Genomic DNA, 20672 nt, shown 5'->3' on the forward strand with positions numbered 1-20672 from the left:
GGACATACTTTCTTTGGCTCAACATAATACAATCTTTTCCTCTAGCAACTTCAATTCCCAAGAAATATTTCAAACTCCCCAAGTCTTTCATTTCAAATTCTGCTGACAATGCACTTTGCAACTTCTTAATCTCCTCAAGATCATTACCTGTCACCACCATGTCATCCACATAAATAATTAAAGCTGTAACTTTACCCTTCTGATGCTTAAGGAATAGGGTATGATCTGAATTGCTCTGCCTCTACCCAATCCTCCTCATGAATGTCGTGAATCGACCAAACCAAGCTCTTAGAGATTGTTTGAGGCCATATAGGGACTTCCTTAAACGACACACTACCTTGACTCTAGTGGAAGTACCATATCCTGGAGGCAAGTCCGTGTATACTTCTTCATTCAAATCACCATGCAAGAAGGCATTTTTAACATCAAATTGTTGCAGAGGCCAATCAAGATTAGCAGCTAGAGACAGAAGTACCCGGATTGTAATAATTTTTGCTACTGGTGCAAAAGTTTCATCATAGTCCACACCATACTTCTGGGTATAACCCTTCGCTTCTAGCCTTGCCTTATATCTGTCCACCCAACCATCTGAATTGTGCTTCACTGTATACACCCATCGACACCCAAATGTTTTCTTTCCAGGAGGTAGTGATACTAACTCCCACGTTTGATTTTTTTCAAGTGCATCCATCTCCACAGCCATTTCTTTTGCCCACTTCTCATCCTTCATTGCATCATGCACTTTACTAGGAAGTGACACAGAAGATAATTGATTCACAAAGGCTACATATGGTTTAGACAACCTATGAGTAGACACATAATTAGCTACAAGATATTTGGTCTTAGCACACAAACTTGGTTCATATTTCTTGGCAGGCTGGCCACGGTTGGACCGTTCTAGTAAGACTCGTGTTGGAACATGTGTAGAATTAGTTAAAGGAGTAACACTATCAGACAATGGTGGGTTATGAGACAAAGGCAAACTACTATGTACCTCAGATGAAGATTGAACAGGGGAGACCACTGATGGAGAGGGAGAGACTGACTAATTAGGAGCTTCTTCTTGAAGGGTAGACGATTTGGCAATTGTCTTTTCTGTTTCGCATTTCGTAATGCTCTATTCGACAGTTGCATGGCAAAGGCTAGATGATTCAGCAATTTCCTTTTTCGTTTCGGAACTCGCAACGCTCTGTTAAGCAATTACCTTTTCTATTTCTGCAGGTGTATCGTTGGTTTCAGGGGCATTGGACACTTCGTCTTCACTAACCGATCGATCATTTGAGTCTCAAATTTTGAGATAAAGCGATAGATCGTTGGCCCTGTTTGGCACTGTCCTTCATAAAAAACACCCTACTGCCCTTGACTATGAGTCATAGAAGGTGGAAAATAACATGTATCCTCATTGAATGTCACATCCATGGTGACATAAAATCGTTGAGAGGGAGGATGATAACACTTGTATCCTTTCTGCTGAGTCCTATACCCGACAAAGAGACACTTGAGAGCCCTTGCATCTAACTTAGAACATTGGTTCTTATAGAGATGGACATAGGCTACACAACCAAAGACACGAGTAGGAAGGGTATTAAGCGATGGGATAGAGACATAATTAGACAATACCTCAAATGGAATACGACCTTGAAGAGAGGAAGATGGGAGACGATTAATAAGATGGGAGGCACACAACACTGCCTCTCCGCAAAGGTATTTAGGCAAATTGGCACTAAGGAGAAGAGCGCGACCCATGTCTAACAAATGACGATTCTTCCGCCCAGACACCCTATTCTGTTATGGTGTTTGTGGGCAAGGGTTTGGTGAACAATTCCATGAGATTGAAAGTAATCACGAAATGAATGATTAACAAACTCCCCCTCCATTATCAGACCGAAAGACCTTAATACGAGCATCATATTGAGTACGAACAAGATTATGGAAGGCTGTAAAGGCAGAAAAAAATGCATCTTTTGACTTGAGAAAAACAACCCAAGTTAATCTGGTGAAGTCATTAATGAATAAAGCAAAATATTGCATTCCTGAAAGAGTTGAATTTTTGGAAGGTCCCCATAAATCGAAATGAATTAATTCAAAAGGCATTGTACTAGACTGAAAGCTAGAAGGATAACTAGACCTATGACTCTTGGCTAAAGAACAGATTTCACAATGTAGACTAGAATCACTTATTCCCAAAAAAAAGGAAAGGCATGGACTTCTTCATGACACCAAAGGATGGATGGCCCAAAAGGCGGTGCCACAATCACAATTCATTCATCCGATCAGAACTCAATGTCAGGGCAACAGGACCTTGTGGACTTGATGGTGCTTGTGGCGGTCCTCTGTACATGCAATCCAAGTAAAACAGTCTCTCATTCAGATCTCCCTTGCCAATTATCACCCGAGTACACAAATCCTGAAAGATAACATACATAGGATAAAAGATGACAAAGCATTTGTTTTGTGTGTTTAATTGAGACACAGACAAAACATGATGAGATAAAGAGGGTACATAGAGGACATTATAAAGAGTAATGGATGGTGTAACCTGGACTGATCCAATTCCTAAGACCGGAAAGGACTCACCATTGGCATTAGAGACATGTGTTATGGATGGGGAGGACAACGTGATGAAGAAAGACTTATCATAGGTCATATGATCAGACGCACCAGAATCAATTATCCATGTATTACTACTAGTAAAGCCAGAAACATTTAAAGCGACACCAATTTTACCTCGATTCTTCTAAGTTAGGGAAACATTACCCTTAGTTTGATCCTGACCCTCCACATCATAGAAATCAGGTTATTGCTCCTGCACTAGTTGGATTGCCGCCTTGCTTTTCTGACCATTGTTACTTCTTTTCCAACCAGAGTTATTGGAGTTGAGTCTTAGCAACTTGGGCAGTGACTCTTGTAGTGGCCAATAGTCTTACAATAGTTTCAAGTCACCTGACTGTTGAACAACGAACTAAGGGACAAATCTGCCATTCTTCTTCTTCAAGCAGTAACACAAACCACAAAATTTGACACGGCTAAGGAAGGAGAGGCTGGCGGCAAAGGACAAACTCTTAAAGAGAACAAAGACAAATTTGCAGTGGAAACAAACGAACAGAGTCTAGACGGATCTTTGCTCTGATACCAAGTCAAACAGAACAAAGATAAAGAGACAGTTTGGGAATTTTTGATATATTGATCTTTTCCAAAGATCGAGTACATATACAAAGTATAAACATTCCTAATAGGAAACTAATTACACCGTGATATTCTCCCCTTAACTTCATGATATCCTCCTTAACTATACAATCCTAATTATACTACAACTCCTACAATTATGGAGAGTGACTCACGCCAACAGCTTATAGTTGCATATTTAGTATTCTTTTTGCAGCATTTCTTTACAATGTTTATAGCTATATATTTGCTATTCCTTATGGACTATTTTTCCTTTGTCAAAGTTCCAAAATACTTTGCTCCAAAACTAGTTTACAGAACAGGTCGGTCAACGGGGATGATCGAAGCCACCGACGAGAGCTATGGCCTCACATGGGTATTTCCCTTAGATCCCAAGTTTTATTACCTGGTGAGACTCCATTTCTGTGAGATTCGAAACAGAGAGCGATGGTTTAAAATCTACTTGGCCAATCAAACCGCAGATTTCATCCGATGGAGTCGAGGAAATGGGAATCCAGTTTACAAAGACTACATTGTGGGCATGTTCATGCCTCCGGTAGGAAGCCAGAAGAAAGTTAACCTATTTCTCGTACTTTCACCTCTCCAGATTGCCTATGCTGACAGCAATGCCATGTTGAACGGGCTGGAAATCTTCAAGCTCAGTGACTCGAGTGGGAATCTCATCGGACCCAACCCTGATCCACCACAATCGCAGCCCACGTCACAAAACCTAGATGATACTGAGAATAAGAAGTCGACTCCCATGGTTGCTATCGTTGCTGGCTTCATTACGCTCTCTGTTCTCATATTCTTGGTTTCGAGGAGATGATGGAAATTAAAAGACTCTGGGTCTGGCTCTAGGCAAACAATGACAAAGCCAACAATGAACCCGGAACAATTTATGCCCACTATTTTGTGTTGTCACTTTCCGCTGGAAGAGATCACAGCCGCCACCAAAAACTTCAATGATACATTCATTATTGGAGCTGGAGGATTTGGCAATGTATACAAAGGATGCACTGATGGTGGAGCCACTCTAGTTGCCATCAAACGACTGAAACCAGGGTCATCGCAGGGTGCCCACGAGTTTAAGACCGAAATTGAGATGCTTTCCCAACTCCGTCATCGCCATTTGGTTTCATTAATTAGATATTGTGTTGATAAGGGCGAGATGATTTTAGTGTATGATTACATGGCACACGGAACCCTCCGTGACCATCTCTACCACACCAACAACCCGTCTCTTCCCTAGGAGAAGCGGCTTCAGATTTGCTTAGGCACAGCTCGAGGGTTGCAATACCTTCATAGTGGTGCAAAGGGCACCATCATTCATCGAGATGTGAAGAGCACAAACATATTATTGGAGGAAAAATGGGTGGCAAAAGTTTCAGATTTTGGGCTGTCTAAGGGCACGACTAACATGTTCGAAACCCACATCAGCATAATGGTGAAAGGCAGTTTTGGGTATCTGGACCCAGAATACTACCGCCGACAACGTTTGACTGAGAAGTTAGACGTGTACTCACTTGGTGTAGTGTTGTTTGAGGTATTGTGTGCAAGGCCAGCAGTGATTTAGACAGAAGAGCTTATGCAAGTGAGCCTGGCTGAGTGGGCCAAGATCTGTCATCAGAATGGGGACCTTGATCAAATCATTGATCAAAGTTTGAGAGGTAAGATTTCAGCTGACTGCCTGAATAAGTTCACTGAGGTAGCTATCAGTTGCATGCATGATGATGGGACGGAACGGTCGTCCATGAATGATGTTGTAAAGGAGCTTGAGCTTGCATTGCTGCTTCAGCAGAGTGCAGAAGGGAATACCAAATGCACTGATAGGAATGTTGAAACTGAAACAAGTAGTAGTGACCACAGTTGTGCCACCAACAATTCCGTCAAATGTATATCTGCGACAATCTTCTCTAAGATTAACAACCCAAGTGGGAGATGATCAGCATCATTTCAAAGAAATAAAAGCAATATGGACGTTATCATGAACCGGTAAGTATATTACATTATATATTTTTACTAGATTGTATGGGAAACCAATAGAATGCAATATAATTGCTGTGCCACTTTCAAATCACATTGCAGTACATGACTACATTCTATATCCTTATGGTATTCCTAGCATTACTTATAACCGATGTAATTTATATTTTATGAAGCTTTATACTGTCAAATGTAACAGAAGACTTCGCTGATGATATAAGAAATTCGGTCATCATTTGGAAAGCGAAGAAGGATAACACAATTGTAATAGCAAGACTCATATTTACTATATACTAGTCGTCAGTTAACTAGGGTGCATCTAGAGTACGCGGGCGTATGCTACACCAAAGTGAGGCCTAAATGCGTGGGTCATTCTTGTCCACAAGTTTTCAAGGAGAAGGGCAGTGATGTAATTCCCCAAATAACGACTTCTGCGTTACAGTAATACTTTCCTCACTCTCTATGGATAACATCGACCTCATTACGTTGGAAAGCATCAGCTTTTTTTACTGGGGCTACGTATGTTACTGCCAAGTTTCGAATTCCAATGCTATATTTCCATTGAACCGGTTTCTTCCCATCTGATTAACAACTTTTTCTCATTCCTAATCTACCTGATGTGATCAAGATGTATAGAAGCCAATTACCAATTTTTCCCAATCAAGATGGTGAGTCAAAATTCATGAAGATGGTCAAAGTATCTTATGAGAGCGAAGAAAGGAGCCGCTGTGAAAAGGTATTTCGGTGGTGGCCGAAACCACTCTAAATGACAATTCTTCCAAACTTTAACCAAATTTGAAAACCAATCAATGCAAGACGTAGAGCAGATGAGAGGATCGTTTCTAATAAACTCTTGTAAAATTCTATGCCAAAGTCTGATAGGAAGGAAATAGATTTCATAATGCAGCAACAACCTCAATACTATGTATTCAATAGCTACAATCAATTGCATAGTAATTATGCCAAGAACAAGTAGAAGAACACTTCCAGGTGCATTTCAAGAGCATACTGGTAATTAAGTTTGAAAGTAAGAGAAAAACTAAACCAACTAAGCTAGTAGAATGAAAATTGATTCCTATCTAAAACTTTGAAGCTGGACCCAGAAACTTAATAGCTTTCCTGCAGGCTGCGACTTAATGCAAGAAAGGGGATTTTTTTTTCAAGTTCAAGAAACTGATATAAACATTGAAGCCACAACTACATAATTAAAAATCTATTAGAAATTCCCCACCCAATCCTTTTGAGAATCAAAATTGGTATATATAAAAAAAAGGAACAACAATCCCAAACCAAACAGATTTGATGTTTCATAAAAAATCAAATCTAAAATTAGACCAAATAATTCTGTAAAAGAGTTGGTAAGAGCTTTTACCTTTTAGAATCTGGAGACGACGCTGCTCTATCGAGTTCAATGACTGTAGAGAGGGAAGGATCGAGGAGAAGAGAATCAGAAATAGAAGTCCTCTCTCGAGTTTCTGATGAGAAGAATGATGCTCCTCAGATTTGCAATGACAACAGAGAGAGAAGGAGGAAAGTAGAGAGCCTCTCTCGATTTCTTCCTATGAGTATGAATGATGCTCAAGTATTTGACGGCAAAGAGAGGAGAAGGAGAAAACCATCGCATTGCCTCCCACAGATGAAGAAAAAAGACTGGGTTCAATGTAAATTTTAGAAAATGACGAGGATAAAATAAGTAGTTCGCTTAACTTCATTAATTTCCTACTACCCACAGTAGTGCTTTGTCCAAAAGCAACAATTTTGGAGTTTACCAAACAGCCTCACTTTCGTCCAGAACCACTTTTGGACCAAAAGCAATACCAAACTAGGCCTAGTTTAGGACTGCTGTGACTTAAAAAAAAAAAAAAAAAAAAAAAACTTCTGCTGCTGTGTTGTGAGAATAATCAACTGTGAATTAGAACAGTTTCGTGTTTGGTAAATAATATTTTTAAAAGTGCTGTTAGTACATAAAATAATTGCAGAGCATGTTTTGATGCACAACAACTTTTAAGGGCTAGTTTGGGATTACTGTGACTTAAAAAAAAAAGCTGCTGCTACTGTGCTGTGAGAATAATCAGTTGTGATTTTTTTTTTTTTTGAGAAATAGATAACTTCATTAAACTTATCCATGGCCAGAAAGCACGTACATCACATGTCGTTTCATACTAACCGTTCTAGATGGTACAAACCGCCAAACAAATGACAAGTGACCCTTATTATAAAATACGCACACTTATTAGAGTGCCTAACCAAATGAATAAAACTCAAAACTATCTAAGTTCTTGCCTTAGGAACTCTACTCGCCTAGAGACCTTAATTGGTGTACGACTAGAGGAGCTAACTTACATAGCACTAGATTCTAAATCACAAAGTAGGCACAGAAGCAGGAAACCTAGAGTTTCCCCTTGCCCTTAGCTTTAGGGCCAACCTCCTGAGCAATGGTAGCTGAAGGATAAGTGAGACGCAAAGGGGTCAATCCCACCTTCTTTTGAGATCGGGGACCCTTGTTCTTGCTTCCAAGCAGTCTGCCCAACCTCTTCTTCAGTGTCACTAGTGCGACATCATCCTCAGCTTCAGCCAAACCTAGAGCTTTCGCATGGAGTGTTATCACCCAGAATGGTTTTGAATTTCTTATAATCAGCTGTGAATTAAAACAGTTTCGTGTTTGGTAAATAATATTTTTTAAAGTGCTGTTAGTACATAAAACAACTGCAGAGTGTGTTTTGATCCACATCAGCTTCTAAAAGCAATCTCTAGGTGCTTCTAAAATCTACTGCCAGTGACCTATAACTTTCAATTAAAGCTGCTTTTTATTTATTTACGAAACACAATAAAATTTAAAATTTAGAACAAAAGCTGATTTTTTTAAAAGTGAAGCAATCCCAAACGGGGCCTAAAAGCAACATTTGAGCTGCTTCTAAAATCTGCTGCCAGTGACCTATAACTTTCAATTAAAATTGCTTTTTATTTATTTACTAAACACAATAAAATCTAAAATTTTGAACAAAAGCTGATTTTTTTTTAAAAGTGAATACAAATATCTGGATTTCATTTAGTTGTTTTTCATTTGACAAAAAGAGAATATGGTTGAGGCTATTGTTCCCGTACTGGTCGAAAGACTCAGAGACGTAGCGATTCAAGAAGGGAAGTTCTTGAAAGGAGTTGGCAAGCAGGTTGAGCATGCAAAAATCGAGCTGCGACTGATGAGGGTTTCCTTAAAGATGCAGATGCTAAACAGCGGGAGCAGGATACAGTTCGTGTTTTGGTTGCTGAAATTAGAGAGGCTGCTTATGATCTGGAGGATGCCATTGAAAGCTTTGCCTTGAAGGTTACTTCCAGGAGGAAAGGAGGTATCAAAAAATGTGTTGAAAAGGTTTGCTTGCATCTTTACTGAAGCAACTCATATGTATCAAGCTGGATCAAAGATTGAGAGCATTACAAGCAAAATTAGTCAGTTGAGGTTGAGTTTCCCAAGTTATAACATAAGGGAAATAACAATGGAGAGTGAAGGTGTTACGTCTTTGTATGAGAGGCAACAACAACTGCGGCGAACGTTTTCTGTAATTAACAAGGTTCTAAAAATCGCTAGGCGCTAGTCGGGTGGTGACCAAGCGCCTAGCGCCCAGAGGTCTAGGCGGGAATCCAGGCGGGGCCTAGGCGGTTTTTAATTTTTTAAATTAATTTCTATATAATAAATATAAATTGATAAAATAGTTCCATGTACCCTTAATAATTTGATTATGTAATTTTATACAAAGCACTAAAACCACTATTATATGATTCAAATGATTAATTTGGATAATTATGAAATAGTATAATCTATGTATAACTGCTGTTATCCCAAAACCTATTAGAAAAACTGATAATTAAGTTGTAGTGGTCAACTGTGACCAAACCACTCAATGGAATAGCAAAAACAACGGCTGTGAACACGTGCTCGTAATTAATGTACCCTCCTCCAATCTCTACCTCCAATTTCTGATCTCTCTCTCTCTCTAACTCTTTGTCACTTTCAGATTGCATGCCCCTTTTCTCTCTCCTTCCTTTCCCTAGAATAAATCAAAAAAGTCTCCTTCTTCTCTGATTTTAAATCATCAAGAGAACTTTAGAAGATGAAGGTGGTTGAGCTACAGAGGAGAGAGAACGGAACATTCTAATGATCGACATCAAAAATGATAGCGAGAGGAGAGAAGACCTTTAAGCTGTCTATGGTGGGCATCGACATCGATCGGTCAGAAATAAGAGGGTGGGCATCGACATCGATCTGTCAAAAACGAGAGGGAAATGAGAGAGACAGCAAGAGTAGTGAAGAAAGAGATATCAGTGTCAACCAATTTGATTGCATAGCCTAAACCCGCCTAGCCGCCCAGCCCGATCGAAGCTTCTAGGCGCCCGCCTAAATTGCAAACGATTTTCTAACCGTTTAGTCATTAATCCGGGCGGCTATGCACCTTCCAGTGCCTAGGCGCCGATTAGGCGGCTGCCTAGAGCGATTTTTAGAACACTGGTAATTAATCAGTGTGGTGTTGTTAGGCTAGAAAATACCACAAAGGATCTGGTTGTGCATTTGGTGGAAAGTGAAAATTTTCTACAAGTTGTTTCCATTTGCGGGATAGGTTTACAAATGGAAAGCGAATAACCTTTCTGTCATGATTTTCTTTAATAAAATGACGGTCAACCTCCACATGCTTTATTCCATCATGCTAAACTGGATTATGTGCAATCTCAACGGCAGTTGTATTATCACAATGCAAATCCATAGGCTTTTTAAGCTTGTAACCCAGGTCTTTCAAGACATTACGAATCCACAACATTTCACAGACTCTGTGTGCCATACCTCGGAACTCAGCTTCTGCACTTGATATGGCAACAACTTTTTGCTTTTTGCTATGCCAAGTGACAAGGTTTCCTCCAACAAAAGTGAAGTACCTAGATGTAGAACGTCTGTCAGTTTTATCACCAGCCCAATCTGCATCTGTGTACTCAACAACTTCCAATTCATCTTTTTTCTGAAACAGTAACCCTTTACCTGGCGCCATCTTCAAGTACCTCAAAATATGAAAGACTGCACCCATATGCTCTTCACTAGGACAATGCATAAATTGACTAACAACACTCACAGCATAAGCAATATCAGGTCTAGTATGTGAAAGATAAATCAACCTTCCTACAAGACGTTGATACCTCCCTTTATCAGTTGGAACTTGATCAGGATAAATAGCAAGTCTGTGATTCATCGAACTTGATCAGGATAAATAGCAAGTCTATGATTCATCTCAATGGGTGTCTCCATTGGTCTGTAGTCTAGCATCTCCGTTTCAGCAAGTAAATCAAGGACATACTTCCTTTGTGAAAGCAAAATACCTTCTTAGACCTTGCAACTTCAATACCCAGAAAATACTTCAGTTGTCGCAGATCCTTCATTTCAAACTCCTTTGACATATACTTTTGCAATTCATTCATGTCTTTTGGATCATCCCCTGTAACAATCATGTCATCAACATACATAATAAGAGCTGTAATCTTACCATTCTTGCATTTGATAAACAAGGGATGGTCAGAATTGCTCTGTCTGTATCCAAAGGCTTTCATGGACTTTGAAAATCTTCCAAACCAAGCTCTTGGAGACTGCTTCAGGCCATACAAAGACTTCTTCAATTTACACACCTTGCCAACGTCACTTGGGGTAATTCTTAACACTTGGGGGCACATCCATGTACACTTCTTCCTCCAAATTCCCATTAAGAAATGCATTCTTTACATCAAACTGGTGCAAGGCCAATCTTTGTTTGTTGCAAGTGAGATTAGAATCCGGACAATATTAATCTTTGCCGCAGGTGCAAAAATCTCCTCATAATCAATCCCATAGCGTTGTTTATATCCTTTGGCAACCAACCTCGCCTTGTATCTATTAATAGTTCCATATGCATTAAGCGTCACAGTAAATACTCAACGACATCCTACTGTCTTCTTTCCAACCGGCATAGGTACTAGCTCCCATGTTGCATTCTTTTGAAGAGCTTCCAATTCTTCATTCATTGCCTTTGTCCATTTTGGATCTGTCAAAGCATCCTGCACGTTACTAGGAATAGATACAGTAGATAATTGATCAACAACAAGTGCATGTGACCTAGAAATCCTATGGTTAGACATAAAATTAGCTATAGGGTATTTAGCTTTGGCTTTGATATTTGGTTCATATTGTTTCTCAGGAATTCCCTTGGTAACCCTTTGTGATTTCCTAGGTTCGACACTTTCTAATCCAGAAGACTCATTAAAGTTTAGGGGTACCTGAGGTGGATCATTCTGACTTGGATCTTCAGCTGGTGGTGCAGAAAGGGGAATATCTTGTGTGTGAGCTTCAGATACGTCTTGATTTTGATTCAAACTATCCAGAAAAGTCGTCTCTTCTGTCTCGGAATTCACAACGCTCTGTTCGGCAGTTGCATTTTTTGTTTCAGAATTCACAACACTCTGTTCAGCAGTCGCATTTTCTATTTCGGAATTCACAATGCTCTGTTTGGCAACTACATTTTCTATTTCTGAATTTCTACCTTCAAATCGTTCCTCCAAATTTTCCAAGTCTTCAAAGACATCAAAATCAATAATAGAACAAGGATTCCCTTCACAACCTCTCTCCCCCTGAAAGGAAGACTGAGAACCTCCCCATGAGTAATAAGGCTTGGATTCATGAAGAGAAACATTAAGAGAGACATGTATAGTGCCCATAAGAGGATCATAACATCGATAACCCTTCTGGAAGTCAACATAACCAACAAATATACACTTACAGGCACAGGGATCAAGCTTGCTGCGTTGAGGCTTGGGAATATGAACATAAGCTGTGCACCCAAACACCCGGGGCTCCAAATTAGGCATAGAAGAGATGGTCAAAAGTGTATGAAGCTTCTGATGAGGATTTTGAAACTGAATCACCCATGAAGGAGTACGGTTGATAAGATATGCTGCTGATTTCACTGCTTCTCCCCAATAGGACCGAGGTACATTCATGCCAAACAAGGAAGCACGAACAACTTCCATCAACTGCTTGTTCTTCTGGTCTACTAAACCATTCTATTGAGAAGTATAAGAATTGGAGGTTTGATGACGAATTCCATGTGACCGGCAAAACTCAATCATAGGGCCATTCACAAACTCTCCACCATTGTCAGACTGAAACACTCTGATGGATTGTTGATACTGAGTTGCCACCATTTTGTGAAATTCGGTAAACATTCCAAATACATCACTCTTATTCTTCAGTAATGACACCCATGTCATGCGAGTGCAATCATCAATAAACGTTACAAAATACCAAGCTCCAGAAAGAGAAGGAATTTTCACAGGACCCCAGACATCAGAGTGAATCTTCATAAAAGGAACATGACTTTTATTAAGACCATCTCCAACAGATGGGTCTTTTGCCATCTGGACACCCAACGGGTATTTTTGACCGACCAAACCATTCTCCAACAGATGTGTTTTTTACACGTGGATTTGACATCCACCTCTCCTCTGTCAAAAATGACAGAAACCATTGAAGCTGTCTTTTAATTTTTTATTGTTTCTTTCTCTCACTCTCTTTCCCTTTCACGGCTTTCTTCCTCTCCTCTCACCCAGAACTTCAAGCTTCCACTAAAAGATCACCCAGAACTTCAAGCTTCAATCTTCCTCTTCTCAAGATTCTTTTCTCTTCTTAGGATCATGGATCAAAAGAATTCAGCTTCATCTTCAGATGGTGCAGATGAGGAATTTTGGGATCTTGCCAATTCATCATCAGACGAAGACTTGATGAATCTGCAGATTGAAGCTCGACAAGAGAAGGGGAGAAGAAGACGTCGGGGCTCAATTCCTGGTCACAAGCTGAATCTGACAGTGGGGATCATCCCGTCCTTGAATGTGGCAACCGGTCTGCTCGGGTTCTTCTTCATCAAGTCCTAGATCGGGTTCTTGGCCCAATTTGGGTTTCAGGTGAAGCCCTTCACCAGGCAAGAGAACACTGTCATCCAAACTTGCGTCGTCGCTTGCTATAGCCTCGCCTTTAGCTGTATAACCCTCAAATCATTAGCTCTTTTAATCTGTGTGTAATTAAATTTGGTTGCATCTTTTTTAATACCGGAAAAAATTAAACTTGGGAAATTTTGATGACAGGGGGATTCGGTTCGTATTTGGTTGCAATGGATGAGAGAACATATAAACTCATCAGGGAGGATTACCCTGGTAACAGGGCAGAAGATGTTATTAATCCGAGCTTGTGGTGGATGACTGGTTTCCTCGTTGTTGTCAGCTTCCTTGGACTTTTTAGTCTTGTTCCGCTTCGCAAGGTAACTACTTCCACTGTGGTTTGTTCAATCTTCCAACAATGTCTTGGAAAGTATCTAAGCATGAGTTTAATTTGGAGCTGCTTTAAGTGGTTCTTCAGTGGTATTGGAGATTCATGTGCGTTTGACAACTTTCCTAGCCTTGAATTGACACTTTTTAAGAACACTTTTATGGTGAAGTTTGGTTCCTTCATTTTGTTGTGAGCAGCTGTTTGGTTGTTAACAGTCCGATTAGGTGAGAAATTACTCAAATTGCTTTCACTTCCAGCTGTTTGGTTGTGAGAAATTGAGTTGTTAGAATGTGAAATGAGATTTGTGTTCTGGCTTTCCTTCCCATATATTACGGCAGGAATTATGCATATGAGTTAAATGCATTTTTTGTTTTGATTTTTTAGATTTTGTATTGTTTTCTGTTGTGCAGACTGATAAATGCTACTTGTGTTAATAAATGCAAAAGAGTTAATAGAGTTAGCTACGAAATGTAAATGAAATGTACTTAAGAGATATGGAAGCCTTTTGAGTGCTTTCTCTGTTCATAAAATGGAACAGTTTGTTGTATATGAAGATTTTGTTGGGTAGATTTGCCCAACTATTTGTGTAAGAATTTGACAGTAAAAGGAAACACAAGTCATGGATTCCAAATCCTTGATTTGTAATTTACAGTGCAAAATATATTTTTGATGTATCATCATTTTTTAGATGTATGAACAGGCTCCTTGAGCCCAAAATATATATAGCCTTGGTGTGACTTTCAGCTTGATATGCAGTATGGATTCATTTGTGACCATGTTTGATGATTGCTTGCTGGGTATTTGAATTTGTCTGGGATATTTTGTCTTTGATGAATTTGATGCTACTAATATGAAGAACGAATCATATGAAATAATTTCCTACTTTCTGAAGCTCTACTGTTGTTTGAGTCTTTTTGCTCGTCTTTTCCTGTCTTCTGTGCTGCCAAGTTTGTGATGCTTCCTTCGCTTTGGTGTTTGATGGTGGCTTGCCATCGTATATTTGTATTGCTTGTATTTTTGGGATAATTGGGTAATATTTATGATGAAGAAGAAGAGCAGCAGAAACTAGCACTGGAACCATTTGCCTTGTATGGTCTTTGATTTACAAGATACAAAAAGAAAGAAAGGAAAACAACTCTTAAAATAGAATTTTATATGTTAAATAATATTCAAATTTGACATCTCCATTGGAGTTAAAACAAGTCTTCATGTTGCTATGTCAAATTTGCCACCTCATATGTCAAATTCAAATTTGACCAGAGCCAAATAACAAACCCATTGGAGATGCTCTTAAGACTTGGTGTATATGAAATACGATAACTCTTGGCCAGTTCACAAATGTCACAGTAGAAATCCAAATCACTAACAACTAAAAACAAATGAGCTTGCAACTTCTTAAGATAACTAAAGGATAGATGACCTAAACGGTGATGCCATAACCATATAGCTTCCTTCGCATTCTCTACCCCGTTGATCTGATTTGCTTGTCCCAAAAGATGCTTATGTTTCTTTCCAGTCTCTATCAGATCCAGATAGTATAATTTTCCCCTTCTAACGCCATAACCAAGAATCCGTCGAGTCAGAATGTCCTGAAACACACAGAAAGACGGATAGAATGTCACAATACATGCTAGAGCTAAAATAATTTGACCAACAGACAGGAGATTATAAGCTAGTGATGGAACAACTAAGACAGATTCAAGGGTTATGGTATCAGATAAAGCAATAGAACCTTCTCCGGTGACCCAAGTTGGAGTACCATCAGCAGTAGAGACAACGTCTTGAGGGGAACGTCTAAGGTTTTTCACAAGACTTGGGTCATTGGTCATATGGTCAGATGCACCTGTATCAATTATTCATGTACTATTAAAAGTAACCTTACCCTTCATACCTGACTGCGCTACATTAGCGGAGGCATTGTCTAGGGAAACAACAGCGGCCTTGTCCAGATTCTTTCGCTATTTCTTGGTGAAGTCCTACCAATCAGGGTAACCAACCACTTCATAGCACCGCTCCTTGCTGTGACCTAATTCCCCACAGATAATGCACCTTTTGTTTGCATATGGATTTGGTTTACCCAGAGGATGGCGTGGAGAAGGTCCTGAGAAGCCTGGAGGAGGACCTTGTTTGCATCGAGCCATAACAGAAAATTCGGTAGTTACCGAATGCCCCATAGCCTGTTTCTCTTATTGCATGATTGAGGAATTCATGATTTTCGTAGGATTGGATTTTCAAGGGTTTCAAGATGGATATGAATGTTTTGGAAAAAAAAGTTTTTTTTTTTCTTTTTCATAAAAAAGGTAGGGTGATGGTGGTTTGAAATTCAGGATGGTTTGATTTCAACGGTGGTGGTATGCAGCGGTTTGTGTTCTTCGGGATTCAAGATTCAAAGGATGCAACGCAAGTTCAAAGGATTGAACCTGCTCTGATACCAAGTAGAAAAGAATACTTCAATTCAGAGTTAATTCGATAATTCTATTCATCCCACAATGAGGATATATATACAAGTACAAAGGAGTAGTCTAATAGGAAACAAACTTTGCATAATTACAAGATATCTTAAAATCTTAAATAAATAAAATCCTAATTATATGTAGATTTACAGCGATTCTACAATTTCTTCAACTGATAATAGAGGCATTTTCTCACCAAACTATTTTTTTTAATCAAATCACTTTTTGTTTCGACAGTCCACGATTATTTGGTCTAGTGACATAAATATTTTTATTTTGAGAAGTTACAAGTTTGACTCAATAATGACTAGTGGTTGAATAAAATAAAGGGAAAATGATCATTTACCCAATTTCAACTTAAAAATTGCCCACTTGCTCAACCAACTGTTTTTTAACCCCATTTACCCAAAACACTCTAAGGGATTATTTCCCTAATACCCAATTAATTCTTTTTTATTTTTTTTTGAGACTTTTTTGCCCTCTCCTTCATTTTCACTTAGAGGGAGAAGTCATCCTCCACCTTGCCGGCCTCCGGTAACCAGTGGTCGGGCGCCGACAACGGTGACCGGAATCCGGCGACCGGTGGCCGGGATCCGGCGACCGATGACAGGAATCCGGCGACCGATGACCGGAATCCGGTGACCGGTCACCGGAATCCGGAATCCGGCTACCGGACTGGTGTCCGGATTCCGGCATCTGAATTTATTGCCCTCCAATAATATCTAGTAACCATATTATTGCCCCCCAGTAATCATATTATTGCCTCCCAAATTATATTATTTCCGTCCAGTGAATTGTATAAACTCCCAAAACCAAAATGAATACACTATAGGTCACAATTGATCATATTATTGCCCCCCAGTAATCATATTATTGCCTCTCAATACTCATATTATTGCCCCAATAATCATATCATTACCCTCCAATAATCATATTATTGCTCTCAAGTGAACCAAAATGAATACACTACATACACAATTGATCAATTTATATGTTCAATTGTAAACGTTCACATTTTTTTCTTTTTTTTTCCTTCCCCATTCTCGGAGCTCTTCCCATCGAGATCAGAAAAAAAAAAAAAAAAAAAAAAACCAGCGAAATCAGAAGAAAAAAAAAACCAACAAAATCAGAAAAAAAAAAAAAAACAACATAATTTTTCTCCGGCCACCCAAAGTTCCCCTGTGGACACCCATGCTTCTCCAGCCCGATTCCGGCACGATTCAGACCGGACCGCCTTCATCTTCTCTAGGTCCTTTTCTCCAGTCGCTCACCTGCAGCCCATCTCCGACCGGTCCTAGCCTCGACGCAGCCCATCTCCAGTCGCTCACCTGCAGTCCATCTCCGACCGGTCCCATCTCCGCCTTCGTCTTCCCCAGGTCCTCTTCTCCAGTCGCTCACCTACAGCCCATCTTCGACCGGTCTCAGTTTGGTGAGGTTTCGGCATGGCAGCGGGATGGGAGCTTCAGATCGGTGATCCATGATTGAGGATGGTCGGCACCAGATCAGTGATCGGCACCAGAACGGTGTTCGGTGATTGGCAGAGGTCGATGAAGATGGGGCTTGGGATGTGCTAGCCGGCGCTGGGATCGAGGTCGACGAAGAAGGTGTTGAAGGCGTGGTCGCCACTGCCGGCTGGAGAGAGAGAGAGAGAGAGAGAGAGAGAGAGAGAGAGAGAGAGAGAGAGAGTCTGAGAGGATTGAGATCTGTGAGTTTTAGTTTGATTAATAGGGGTAAAATTGTCAGTAGATGTTGAATTGGGTAAATGAGGTTAGAAAACTCTTAGTGGAGCAAGTAGGCAATTTTTAAGTTGAAATTGGGTAAGTGGTCACAGCCCCTAAAATAAAACAAAAAAAATATACATTTCTTCATATTGGTCATTAGTTGATTACATATCAACTAATGTGCATTTTGATTGATGTTTCCTTACCATTAATTACAGACTAATACTATGCTTGAGTTTCTGTTCAACTTGATTTTGATCCTTGTACGTTGTTTAACTTTTACAGTGACGGCCTATATGGCTATATACTTTTCATTAACAATCTCAAGTTCAACTGTACAAAATCAAACTTCGATCTGTTGATTAGTCTGGGGAAATGATACATGTTATATCCTGTAGTCATTATTTTACTAGTCAAGGAAATGTTACGTGTTGCTAATATATAGTACTATATATAATAACCAGTTGTTGATAATAAAAGGATAATATTAATGTCTTAGGTGTAAAACCTATGATTGTTTATATGGGAGTCACTAATTTGGTATTTTTCAGACTCAGAAAAGTACAAAGAAATGAAAGCAGTAGGAAAGAAAATGCACAAACATTGTGCAGGTTTGCCATTAACCATCACAGTGAATGCAGGAATTCTAGTGAGAAAGAAGACAGTTGGTGAATGGTGAGTGGGATGCGGTGTATATGAATGTTTTACACAAACATAAGGAGAGGCATAGGTGAAGAAGGAGAATATGCAGGTGCATCATGGTTGCTGGGTGGCAGATCTAGATCCGAAAATGGGTGAGCTATGTATTCATGTGTTTATTTGGGCAAAGCCCAAATTTTTTTTTTTAGTACAATTATGCAAGTGTGGAAATGCAGGAGCGGGGAGAAAAGAACCTAGAGAGTTCAAGTGTTTAATGATTGAATTTAGTCTGAAATTTAGGCCTTTTTGGGAAGAAGAAGAAGATGAAGAATGAGAGTTTGTGATGGACGGAGAGAATGGAAGAGCCAAAGAGGAGTTTGACTTCGATAATTTAGGAGTTCGGGTGGGCTTCGTCAAACAAACATACATACAAACAAAAAATACATATCATATATATAAGTTTTTTTTTTTTCAACCCAAAGGTCTGGGAGGGCTTGAGTCCTCCCACCCTTATACCTAGATCCGCCCCTAGACTTGTTGGCTCTGAGTTATGATGACTTACCTTATCACTTGAAGCCATGTTTTTTGTATTTAGGTCATTATCCTGAGGATTATCATTATGAGATTCCAGTGAAGAGGTTGACTCAACTATATATGGATAGCAGAAGGTTTTATATGTTTGGCACAAGAAAGAAGAGGTTCAGAAGAAACTTTGGAGGATGTTGCATATAATTAATTGGTCATGTCAGTTGGTGGAAAAGTGTATGGTTCAAGTTGGACAACAAGGTACGGTTAGAGAGATTAAAACTTGTCGCATGCATGATCTTATGCAGCACTTGTGCTTGTTAAAGGCTCAAGAGGAGAACTTCCTCCAAGTCGTCAATTTCTCAAATAGAAATGAAGCTAGAATTGGTAAAGTTCGAAGAATTTCCATCCATTTGGAGGCGTACTATGACAGAATAGTTCCGCCAAGAGGAGAAAGACATAGCCACCTAAGATCTCTGCTAACTCTAGCTTCCCTACAAAAGAGTTCCTAGAAAGCAGCATATTGATACACTCTATGTTCCAAGAAGATTTCAAATGGCTTAGAGTTTTGAAGTTGGAACCTCTAGCTCAATTAGTAGTGTTACCAACTGAAATTGGGAATATGGTCCACTTGAGATATTTCAGTCCAAGTTGCTGTCAAATCAATCATCTGCCATCAACCATGGGTAATTTGGTGCGTATGCAAACTCTTGATATCCATGATTCTGTTCTCCTTGAGAGTAAAACCATTGCGAATGTAATATCGAGAATGGAAGAACTGAGACATTTGTATATGCCCTACTTGAACCGGTGGAGCAGGAGGATACAACTGTCTACTCTTTGCAAATTGCAAACGTTATGTCATGCTTCAAGCTTGTCTTGGGATTTGAGTGATCTTGTGAAGTTGGCCAGTCTTCGAAAACTAAGCATAGAACTGTTTGGAAAGTTGAAAAATCTGAAAGAAATCTTGAGGCGGTCAAGCAGTACGCTGGATGGTATTCGTTCTCTGAGTGTTTGCAACAATGATGAAATTGAATGTGCTGGAGGTGCTCGGGAGGTTAGAGAAATAGTGTTAAGCTGTCGTTATGTGTACAAGCTGAGGGCATTTGGGCCAATGCATGGAAGAGTTACTGGCAGAGCTCCAGTACTATTAGAACCTCACCACGTTATTGTTGCGTTGTTGTCTTCAGCTCAAGGAAGACCAATTGGCAATACTAGAGAAGCTGCCAAACTTCTTTCACTAATTAGACATGTTTTTCATGAAAGTGCAAGCACATTGGTCTGCTCCAGAGGAGGCTTTCCCCGTCTTGAAAATCTTTTTCTTCGTGGCTTGATTAAGGTACAGGAGTGGAGGGTGGAGGAAGGAGCCATGCCTAGTCTCTGTCGATTACACATTGCAGATTGCCCAGAATTGAAGGAAGTTCCAGAAGGGCTGGGATATATGGATACCCTCTAGGAATTACAGATACACGTCATGCCCGAAGCATTCTTGAACAGGCTTGAGGGAGGAGGAGAGGATTACTACAAAATTCAACATGTACCTTCCTTTGTGCTTGGGGGATCCAGCTCCTCTAAAGTGAGGAGGCTGTGAATATACATCAATTTCATTAAATCTGGATTCTCTGTCTAATCCAAGGGTTGGGGGTCGGGACCGTCAGGGAACAAGTCAAACAACAGGGGGTTAGTTCATTTCTTGCTTCTCTGCTCTACGTCAATTATTTTTTCTTCAGATATTAATTCATCGACTTGATTTGCTACAGACATCTATTAACACAAGACCTTATTTTGAAAGAAATAGATGTTATGGTGGTTGTCTCTCTAGTTTGGAAAAGTTGTGATTAATTTAAAAGCAGC

General features: G+C 39.7%; 2 pseudogenes; both read left to right on the forward strand.

Moving 5' to 3' along the window:
* Positions 1-3424: 3424 nt before the first annotated feature.
* On the forward strand, positions 3425-5119 carry LOC112198913 (annotated as a pseudogene).
* A 12005-nt stretch (positions 5120-17124) lies between these two features.
* Positions 17125-20274, forward strand: LOC112198914 (annotated as a pseudogene).
* The last annotated feature ends 398 nt before the right edge of the window (positions 20275-20672 follow it).

Source organism: Rosa chinensis, chromosome 4 (assembly GCF_002994745.2).
Source record: "Rosa chinensis cultivar Old Blush chromosome 4, RchiOBHm-V2, whole genome shotgun sequence".
NCBI classification, from domain to species: domain Eukaryota; kingdom Viridiplantae; phylum Streptophyta; class Magnoliopsida; order Rosales; family Rosaceae; genus Rosa; species Rosa chinensis.